Source organism: Lepus europaeus, chromosome 2, assembly GCF_033115175.1.
Source record: "Lepus europaeus isolate LE1 chromosome 2, mLepTim1.pri, whole genome shotgun sequence".
NCBI lineage: Eukaryota > Metazoa > Chordata > Mammalia > Lagomorpha > Leporidae > Lepus > Lepus europaeus.
Genome location: NC_084828.1, coordinates 98904002 through 98913780, shown reverse-complemented (window position 1 = coordinate 98913780; position 9779 = coordinate 98904002). Strand labels below are relative to the sequence as shown.

At 38.9% G+C, this 9779-nt stretch overlaps 1 pseudogene; it reads left to right on the top strand.

The window, feature by feature from the left end:
* The first annotated feature begins 8401 nt into the window (after nucleotides 1-8401).
* Nucleotides 8402-8718, top strand: LOC133748771 (thioredoxin-like; annotated as a pseudogene).
* Nucleotides 8719-9779: the final 1061 nt, after the last annotated feature.

Sequence of the window (9779 nt, the reverse complement as noted above, 5' to 3'; positions counted from 1 at the left end):
GCATCCAGCACACAGAGCCTTTATTATCTGATGGTTCCAATTTCATGAAAGGAAAGTTCTGAAGAATCAGAGCTACTTTTCCTGTGTCCAATAAAAATTAGAGTTCATTTCAGAAACTGTACTTTCTCCATTACAAAGACTGTGTTAAATTTGATTATACCACAAATCACCAACAAAATTGTTACCTTTCTAAATGTAGAACTTGAATCTACAGTTATTTTATTCCTGTCCTGATAACACATAGAACATATATATTTTTTACCACATATTCAACTCCTGAATATATGAAGCCTAAATATCTCATTTATACTATTCATTGTCTTGGTTTTCTCAAGGTTTCTATGGCACAAAGGAGTCACATACTCTTTTGCAGTGAAATGAATGAAATTTATGTTTAGTGGAATAGATTGTAAATAGTTCAAGTCAAATTTTACTAAAATTACTTTAAAAAAACTTATTTTAAAGGTATTTTTGATTAAGGAATCACAGATACCAGCCTATGGACCTGTAATAATATACTAGAAAGCAACTTTTTACCTCATAGAAGTTGATTTTTAATTTGTAGTCTTAAAAATACATATACATTGAGCAGTGCTGTGGTGTAGAAGGTTTAGCCTCCGCCTGCAGTGCTGGCAGCCCATGTGGGCACCAGTTCAAGTCCCAGCTGCTCAACTCCCCAGTCCAGCTCTCTACAATGCACCTGGGTAAGCAGAGAAAGATGGGCCAAATCCTTGGGCCGCTGAACCCATGTGGGAGACCCGGATGAAGCTCCTGGCTCCTGGCTGTGGCCTGGCCCAGCCCTGGCCATTTTGGCCATTTAGGGAGTGAACCAGCAGATGGAAGATCTCTCTCTCTCTCTCTCTCTCTCTCTCTCTCAATCTCTTTCTCCCTCTATCCCTCTTTCTTTCTCTCTCTGCTTTTCTCACTGTATCTCTGCCTTTCAAATAAATATTTTTTTTTAAAAAAATACATAAACAACCCACTTAAAAGATGGGCCAAGGACCTCAATAGACATTTTTCAAAAGAGGAAATCCAAATGGCCAACAGACACATGAAAAAATGTTCAAGATCACTAGCAATCAGGGAAGTGCAAATCAAAACCACAATGAGGTTTCACCTCACCCCAGTTAGAATGGCTCACATTCAGAAATCTACCAACAATAAATGCTGGCAAGAATGTGGGGGAAAAAGGGACACTAACCCACTGTTGGTGGAAATGCAAATTGTTTAAGCCACTATGGAAGTCAGTTTGGAGATTCCTCAGAAACCTGAATATAACCCTACCATACAAACCAGCCATACCACTCCTTGGAGTTTACCCAAAGGAAATTAAATTGTCAAACAAAAAAGTCATCTGCACATTAATATTTATTGCAGCTCAATTCACATTAGCTAAGACCTGGAACCAACCCAAATGCCCATCAACAGTGGACTGGATAAAGAAATTATGGGACATGTACTCTATAGAATACTATACAGCAGTCAAAAACAATGAAACCTGGTCATTTGCAACAAGATGGAGCAATCTGGAAAACATCATGCTGAGTGAATTAAGCCATTCTCAAAGGGACAAATATCATATGTTCTCCCTGATCGGTGACAACTAACTGAGCACCAAAGGGAAACCTGTAGAAGTGAAATGGACACTATGAGAAACAGTGACTTGATCAGCTCTTGTGCTGACTGTTGATGAACAATGTAATACTTTATCCATTTTAGTATTTTTTCTTTGTTTTGTTCTAGTACTATTGGTTGAACTCTGTAATTAACACACAATTATTCTTAGGTGTTTAAATTTTAACTGAAAAGTGATCCTTGTTAAATTTAAGAGTGGGAAAAGAGAGGGAGGAGATGTACAATTTGGGACATGCTCAATCGGACTTGCCGCAAATGGTGGAGTTAGAAATGTGCCAGGGGATTCCAACACAATCCCATCAAGGTGGCATGTACCAATGCCATCTCACTAGTCCAAGTGATCAATTTCAGTTCACAATTGATCACACTGATAGGTCTAAGAGTCAAAGGGATCACACAAACAAGACTAGTGTCTGCTAATACTAACTGATAGAATCAAAAAGGGAAAAAATGATCCATCATAGGAAGCAGGATACACAGCAGACTCATAGAATGGCAGATGTCCTAAATAGCACTCTGGCCTCAGAATCAACCCTTAAGGCATTCGGATCTGGCTCAAGAGCCCATGAGAGTATTTTAGGCATGGAAAGCCAAGACATTCTGGAAAAAAAAATAAGACCTAAATGAAAGATCTCTGTGAGTGAGATCCCAGTGGAAAGAACGGGGCCATCAAAGAAGGAGGGACCTTCCTCTGAAGGGAGGAGAGAACTTCCACTTTGACTATGACCTTGTATGAATAAGATTGAAGTCGGCGAACTCAAAAGGCTTCCATAGCCTTGGCAACTCATGACTAGAGCCTAGGGAGATTACTGACGCCATAAGCAAGAGTGTCAAATTGTTAAGTCAACAACAGGAGTCACTGTGTACTTACTTCTCATGTGGGAATCTGTCCTTAATGTGTTGTCCAATGTGAAGTAATGCTATCATTAGTACTGAAACAGTATTTTTACACTTTGTGGTTATGTGTGGGTGCAAACTGATGAAACCTTTACTTAATATATACTAAATCAATCTTCTGTGTATAAAGAGAATTGAAAATGAATCTTGATGTGAATGGAAGGGGAGAGGGAGCGGGAGATGGGAGGGGTGCGAGTGGGAGGGAAATTATGGGGGGGGGCATTGTAATCCATAAACTGTACTTTGGAAATTTATATTTACTAAATTAAAAAAAATAGAAAAAGGACATAAAAAATACATAAACACAATCAATTTACAAATAACCATCAGAGTAAGAGGGGCTTCCTCAGCGAGTGGTCCCAGAGTCTATCTGGGCTTTCAGCTCTCCTGGCTAACCTGCAGTTTTGAACTTTAATTACTGGAGTCAATTCTTTATAACAAATTCCTTATAACTCATGTATACATATGTGTACATAACTCATGTATGCATATATATTTACATGTATATATAATTGATAATATAGAATATGGGTCATATGTGTATACACATGTATGTAGTATGTTCATGTATGCATATGTATGCAATTATATATAATTACTTACTGTTTTTGTTAGTTCTGTTTATTGGGGAAGGAACAGCACATAACTCAACTCATAAGTCAGTCTCAAGGACATCCTAGCAAGACTGAAAAGAAACACACATTGTAGAACTTAAAAATTTGTGTCTTATTGCTACAGCACATAACCTGTGGATTATTATAAATAATATCATTTTGAATGTTCTGTAATCACTTTGTGAAGGGTACAATTATATTGCATCATACTTTATGATGGTTCAAGTATCAGACGCATGTCTTCGAATAGACTATAAATTTTGAAACCCTATTTTGGACCCTATACTTCTATTTTAATGTGCTGGAAGCCTCAAAAACTGGAGATAGTCTTCCTCAGTCTCTGAGACTGGACTTAGTTCCTTCTCTACTTAGAACACCCCCATTTGTTTCCTATTGCCAGAAATCCCTGCTAATTCCCCCTACTGGCCTTTACACACATTCTTCCACCAGTCGTGTCCATCACCTGCTCTAATAAATACCAATCTTATTTAATCATTAATAATTACATATTTAACTTGTGCTTATGTAAGAAAAATGTGCTCCTTCTTCTACCTTCCTCACTAAATTTCCCAGCCTCCTTTACAGTTAAGTGTGCTTCTGTGACAAACTGCTCTCCAAAGGCCTGCATGGATCAGACATAAGTATTTGCAATCTAAATTATAATGGGAAGACACTGAAGTATCACGAGCAGTGAGTGATACAATGCTGGGTTTTTTTTTTTCAAAGATTTATTTGTTTATTTGAAAGTTAGAGTTACTGAGAGAGAGAATGAGAGGCAGAGAGAGGTCTTCTATCTGCTGGTTCACTCCCCAGTTGGCTGCAATGGCCAGAGCTGCACTGATATGAAGCCAAGAGACAGGAACCCCTTTCAAGTCTCCAACGTGAGTTCAGCAGCCCAAGGACTTGGGTCATCTTCCATTGCTTTCCCAGGCCATAGCAGACAGCTGGATTGGAAGTGGAGCAGCCAGGACTCGAACTGGGGTCCATATGGGATGCTGGCACTGTAGGCGGTGGCTTTACTGGCTAGGCCACAGCACCAGCCCCACAATTCTGTTTTTCATAGAAAGATTCCTATGTTTATCTGTATAGAATGGATCAGAGAAGGCAAAAAGGATGCATGGAGACAAAATAGTAAGGCAAAATATTGATCCAGATTAGAGGACTGTAGCTTTAACTGGGATGGTAACAAAAAAAAAAAAAAAAAAAAAAAAAAAGCTTGATAATGATAATGCATTAGACATGGGGAAGGAAGAAAGTGTCAGTAATAACTAGCAGATATAAAAAAAATCATCAACCTCTCCCATAATAAGATAAGTACAAATGAGACCTACGGTAAGATAACATTTCTCACCTATTTGGGGAAAATTCTAAAATCTTAGCTGGTCTGTTGGTAAGACAGGAAACACTCATTTAATGTTCATGGTCATGTCAAAGGGCACAATGTCTGTCTTTTTTTTAAAAAAAAGATTTATTTATTCATTTGAAAGAGTTACACAGAGAGAGAAGGAGAGGCAGAGAGAGAGAGAGAGAGAGGTCTTCCCTCCACTGGTTCACTCCTCAATTGGCCACAACAGCCGGAGTTGTGCTGATCCGAAGCCAGGAGCCAGGAGCATCTTCTGGGTCTCCCACGTGGGTGCAGGAGCCCAAGGACTTGGGCCATCCTCCACTGCTTTCCTAGGCCATAGCAGAGAGCTGGATCAGAAGTGGAGCAGCCGGGACTCAAACTGGCACCCATATGGAATGCCGGCACTTCAGGCAGTGGCTTTACGCGCTACGCCACAATGCAGGCCCAGGGCACAATGTCTTTCAAAACAAATTGGCAACATGACCATTACCCTGTGACTCAGTAATTCTACTTCTAGAACTTATCCTAAATATATACGAGCAAATATACAAAATTAACATGGGTACAAAGCTATTCACCACAGAAACATTTGTAATAGCAACCAGTGCATACACTGGAGCTGGTTTTGCTGCTCGCAAGAACAGATTGCTAAATTTTCAGGAATTTTCTAACCTGGTTTCAAAACATAGCCATTATTAGAAATCAAAATATATAAACTTACAATTAGACAAATTATGTTTTAAAATGATAATTTGTATTCAAAATTCATTGCTTCATAATTGATTTACTACACTTTATTATTGTCTATACTCTTGTATTATATCCAAATGCTTTACTGATATGTAATGGTGTGCTACTGTACATCACTCCCAACTTTGCATTCCATACTATTATGTTGGCAGCTCGAAGTCAGCCATGGTGGGAGTATTTATACCCCCAAAATTTGCAAACATTCCGATTCAGGACTTTTTCTCCTGTGGAGAGCTGATTGTTAAACATTCACCAGTACACAACTGGAAGCAACACAAACATCCATCACAGAGGATTCTGATCGCACGATTATATATTATGAAACTAAAAAAGGAAAGAGACTATTTTTATAGACAGCTATAATGGTGATAGCTAGGATATACAGGCAAGTGAAAAGAGCATGGTAAGGAAAACTATGTCACCATTTATTTATTTATTTATTTATTAAAGATTTATTTATTTTACTTGAAAGTCAGAGTTACAGAGAGACACAGGCAAAGAGACAGAGAGGTCTTCCATCCGCTGGTTCACTCCCCAGATGGCCTCAATGGCTGTAGCTGGGCCGATCCAAAGCCAGGAGCCAGGAGCTTCTTCCGTGTTTCTCATGTGGGTGCAGGGGCCCAAGGGCTTGGGCCATATTCTATTGCTTTCTTTTGGATTGGAAGTGGAGCAGCTGGGACTAGAACCAGCGCCCATATGGGATGCCAGCACTGCAGGTGGCAGCTTTACACTGCAGTCAGCCCCTGTCACCATTTTTTTTTAAAGGATGGAGGATGCAGAAACATGTATATGTTTCTTTATTTTTTAGATGAAAGGCTAAAGTGAAAAGGTTTCTAAATAATGATAGAGAAAGGTAAGAAACTGCAGGAAAGTTGGGCACAGATGATAGACTTCTTTGAATATACTCCATGTGGTAGGTTTCTTTGGAACCATGTGCTTGTTTTACTTAATTAAATTAAAATTAAAGATTTAGTTGACTTATTTGAAACGCAGAATGACAGAGAGAGGGGGGGAGAGGGAGAGGGAGGGGAAGTGGGGGGGAGAGAGAGAGAGAGATCTTCCCATCAGCTGTTTCATTCCTCAAATGGTTGAAATAGTCAGAGCTGGGCCAGACCAAAGCCAGGAGTTTGGAATTCCATACAGGTTTCCCACATGGGTGGCTGGAGCCTAAGAACTTGAGCCATCTTCGGCTGCTTTCCCATGCACATTAGCAGGGAGCTGAGAAGTGGAGCAGCTGGGAATCGAATCGGTGCCCATATGGGTTGCCGGTGTTCCAAACTGCAGCTTAACCCACTGTGCCACAATGCCTACCCTTAAAATTTAATTTTAAAATCCCTTAAAATGTAAAACAAAACAAAACCAATCTATGCAATGAGTTGATGGCTCAGTCATATGGAGAAGAATTATTCAAATTGAGTTGAAAACAAGAGTTTCATTTAACAAGAAAGATACAGCCTGAAAACCAAAATAAATAAATGTAAAAAATAAAAATCTTGAGCAATTTTCAGTAATTATATTGTTAGTAATAACATTGGTTATGTTATTCTGAAACTATTATATACAATCCAGGATGAGGAAAATAAGTAATTATGTTTATGCCATTAAGAACCAATTTCTTTTACAATAGTGGAAAAAATGCAAACAAAACCAAAGAAATGAAATAAATACATTGCTATTTCAATTTAAATTTAGAATACTATGAACTCTTGTTTTCTCTATAAAAATATTTACATGTTTCCTGGATCGGTTCACTGAGCAAACCTTGAAACAATGACCAGTGCTGCAGTAGTGGGCTTACCTCAGATCCAGATAGCCATCTCTAAATATTATTTTCCAATACTGAGTTTCTTGGAGAAATTAATGATTTTATTGCCAGAGCAGGGGAAATGTCTAAAATGGTGGAATACCTTATAGTGCCAGAAAACAATGAAGTTATCAAAAACTATTGAGTCTGTCATAAGGACTCAGGAGCCAAAGTAAAGAAGCCCTTACTAAAGATGGTATAATTTGGGACTGGCACTGTGGCTTAGCAGGTAAAGCTACCACCTGCAGTGCTGGCATCCCATATGGGCACTGGTTCGAGGCCCAGCTGCTCCACTTCCGATCCAGCTCTCTGCTATGGCCTAAGAAAGCAGTAGAAGATGGCCCAAGTCCTTGGGCCCCTGCACCCGCGTGGAAGACCTAGAAGAAGCTCCTGGTTCCTAGCTTTGGATCGGCACAGCTCTGGCTGTTGTGGCCAATTGGGGAGCGAAGCAATGGATGGAAGACTTTCTCTCTCTCTCTCTCTCTCTCTCTCTCTCTCTCTCTCTCTCCTTCTTCTCTCTCTGTGTGTAACTCTGACTGTCAAATAAGTAAATAAATCTTTTAAAAAATGCATTGAAAACCATGGGGGATGATACATAATCAATTTATTATAATGAAAACTGATAGATAAGGGAAAAGAATATTGTTTTTCCTATATTAAAGATGCAACTGGATAATCAGAAGTTGTGATGGAAAGGTTTTCTTGAGAGAAGTATTTCTGTCAATAAATGAAACAATGATAAGAAGAGACTATTCACATTTTATAACCATTAATGGTAAAATGAATGTACTCAAAAAATGACATCAACAGCTATTAAGAACATGACAAAGAGATAGAACCAGGCTCCTGATGAAAGTGCCCAATACTTCTAGCCAAATACCTTATCAAAAAGCAGACCTGCAAAAAACCAAGCCAAGCCTTTACATCTAACCAATTTTTCAGGAAATTCTGAGAGCAAAGAGATACTGAAAGGAAAATCATTATTTCTTTAACAACTATATTTCAGGAAAGCAGAGGAAATAAGGATTAAACGAAACCTAAGATATATGTCAACAACTGCTACTTATGGACTTTATATGGATTCTGATTTAAACTAAAGGTTAAAAAAAGAAAAGAGTTATGAGACATTTCATGATATATTGAAAAATTTGTTAGAAAGAGTCTTTGCAGTTTTAGATATAGAAAGAAAATAGATAGTATGGTGTTTAGGATTCAGGTTCACTTCCAAATAATCTAATCTGAGATGTGATGGAGTGGGTGGTAGTATAAATGAAAGAAGATGGTTGGCTTGGTCCAGCTCTTTGGATCCCTTTCCATCTGTTCTTACAGTTGCTCGTCAGACCCCCAACAGACAAAATGGCGAAGCAGACTGATAGCAAGTCTGCTTTTCAGGAAGCCTTGGACACTGCAGGAGATAAACTTGTCGTGGCTGACTTCTCAGCCACATCATGTTGACCCTGCCAAATGATCAAGCCTTTCTTTCATTCCCTCTCTAAAAAGTATTCCAACATGTTGTTCCTTAAAGTAGATGTGGATGACTGCCAGAATATTGCAGCAGAATGTGAAGTCAAATGCATGCCAACCTTCCAGTTATTAAAAAGGGGCCAAAGATGGGTGAATTTTCTGGAGCTAATAAGGAAAAGTTTGAAACCACCATTAATGAACTACTCTAATCATGTTTTCCGAAAACACAACCAGCCTTCAGCTGTTTAAGACTTGTAATTTTTTTATTTACAAAAAGTAGAAAATATGGAAACTATATACCCAGGTGTCATACTGTCATTGTAAGTGGCAATAAAATATCAATTCTACACTTTTAAAATAAATACATGAAAGAAGAGCGAGAATGATAGTTGTTGAAACCAGTTGTTGTCTTTTTTATATATATTAAAAAGTTGGGTAAGCAGCAGAAGATGGCCTATATCTTGAATGTCTGTGTTTCTGAATTACAGCCATTTGGGAAGTGACCCAGTGGATGGAAGACCTCTCTCTTTTTCTTTCTAATCCTGCCTTTCAAATGAATAAAATAAACCTTTAAAATAATTTACACTAGTACATGGTATCTCCATGCCCCTGTTCAACCAGAAAAGAGATAATCATGTTTTTAAATTTTTAACATTTTTACATATGTATTTTAAAGATTTATTTATTTGAGAGGCAGAGGCAGGAGCCGGGAGCTTCTTCTGGGTCTTCCACATGGGTGCAGGTGCCCAAAGACTTTACTTGGGGCCATTGCTGTGGTGTAGCAGGTAAAGCCACCGCTTACAGTGCTGGCATCCCAAATGGGTGCCAGTTCGAGTCCCAGCTGCTCCACTTCCAATCCAGCTCTCTGCCATGGCCTGGGAAAGCAGTGGAAGATGGCCCAAGTTCTTGGGCTCCTGCACCCACATGGGAGACCTGGAAGAAGCTTCTGGCTCCTGATTCCAGATCAGCTCAGCTCCAGTTGTTGCAGCCATTTGGGGAGTGAACCAGCAGATGGAAGACTTTCTCTTCTCTCTCTCTCTCTCTCTCTCTCTCTCTCTCTCTCTCTGCCTCTCTGTAACTCTGCCTTTCAAATAAATAAATAAATCTTTTTAAAACTGTGCTTATCCTCAAAATAACCTGATGAAGTAGTTCCTATTGCATTATAATTTTTATATATTAGGGACACAGAAGCACTCAGTTTAAGGCTTTCATGTAGTGAAATCAAGCACTGCAAGCAGGATCTGGATCTGCAAAAACAGAACAACCCCAG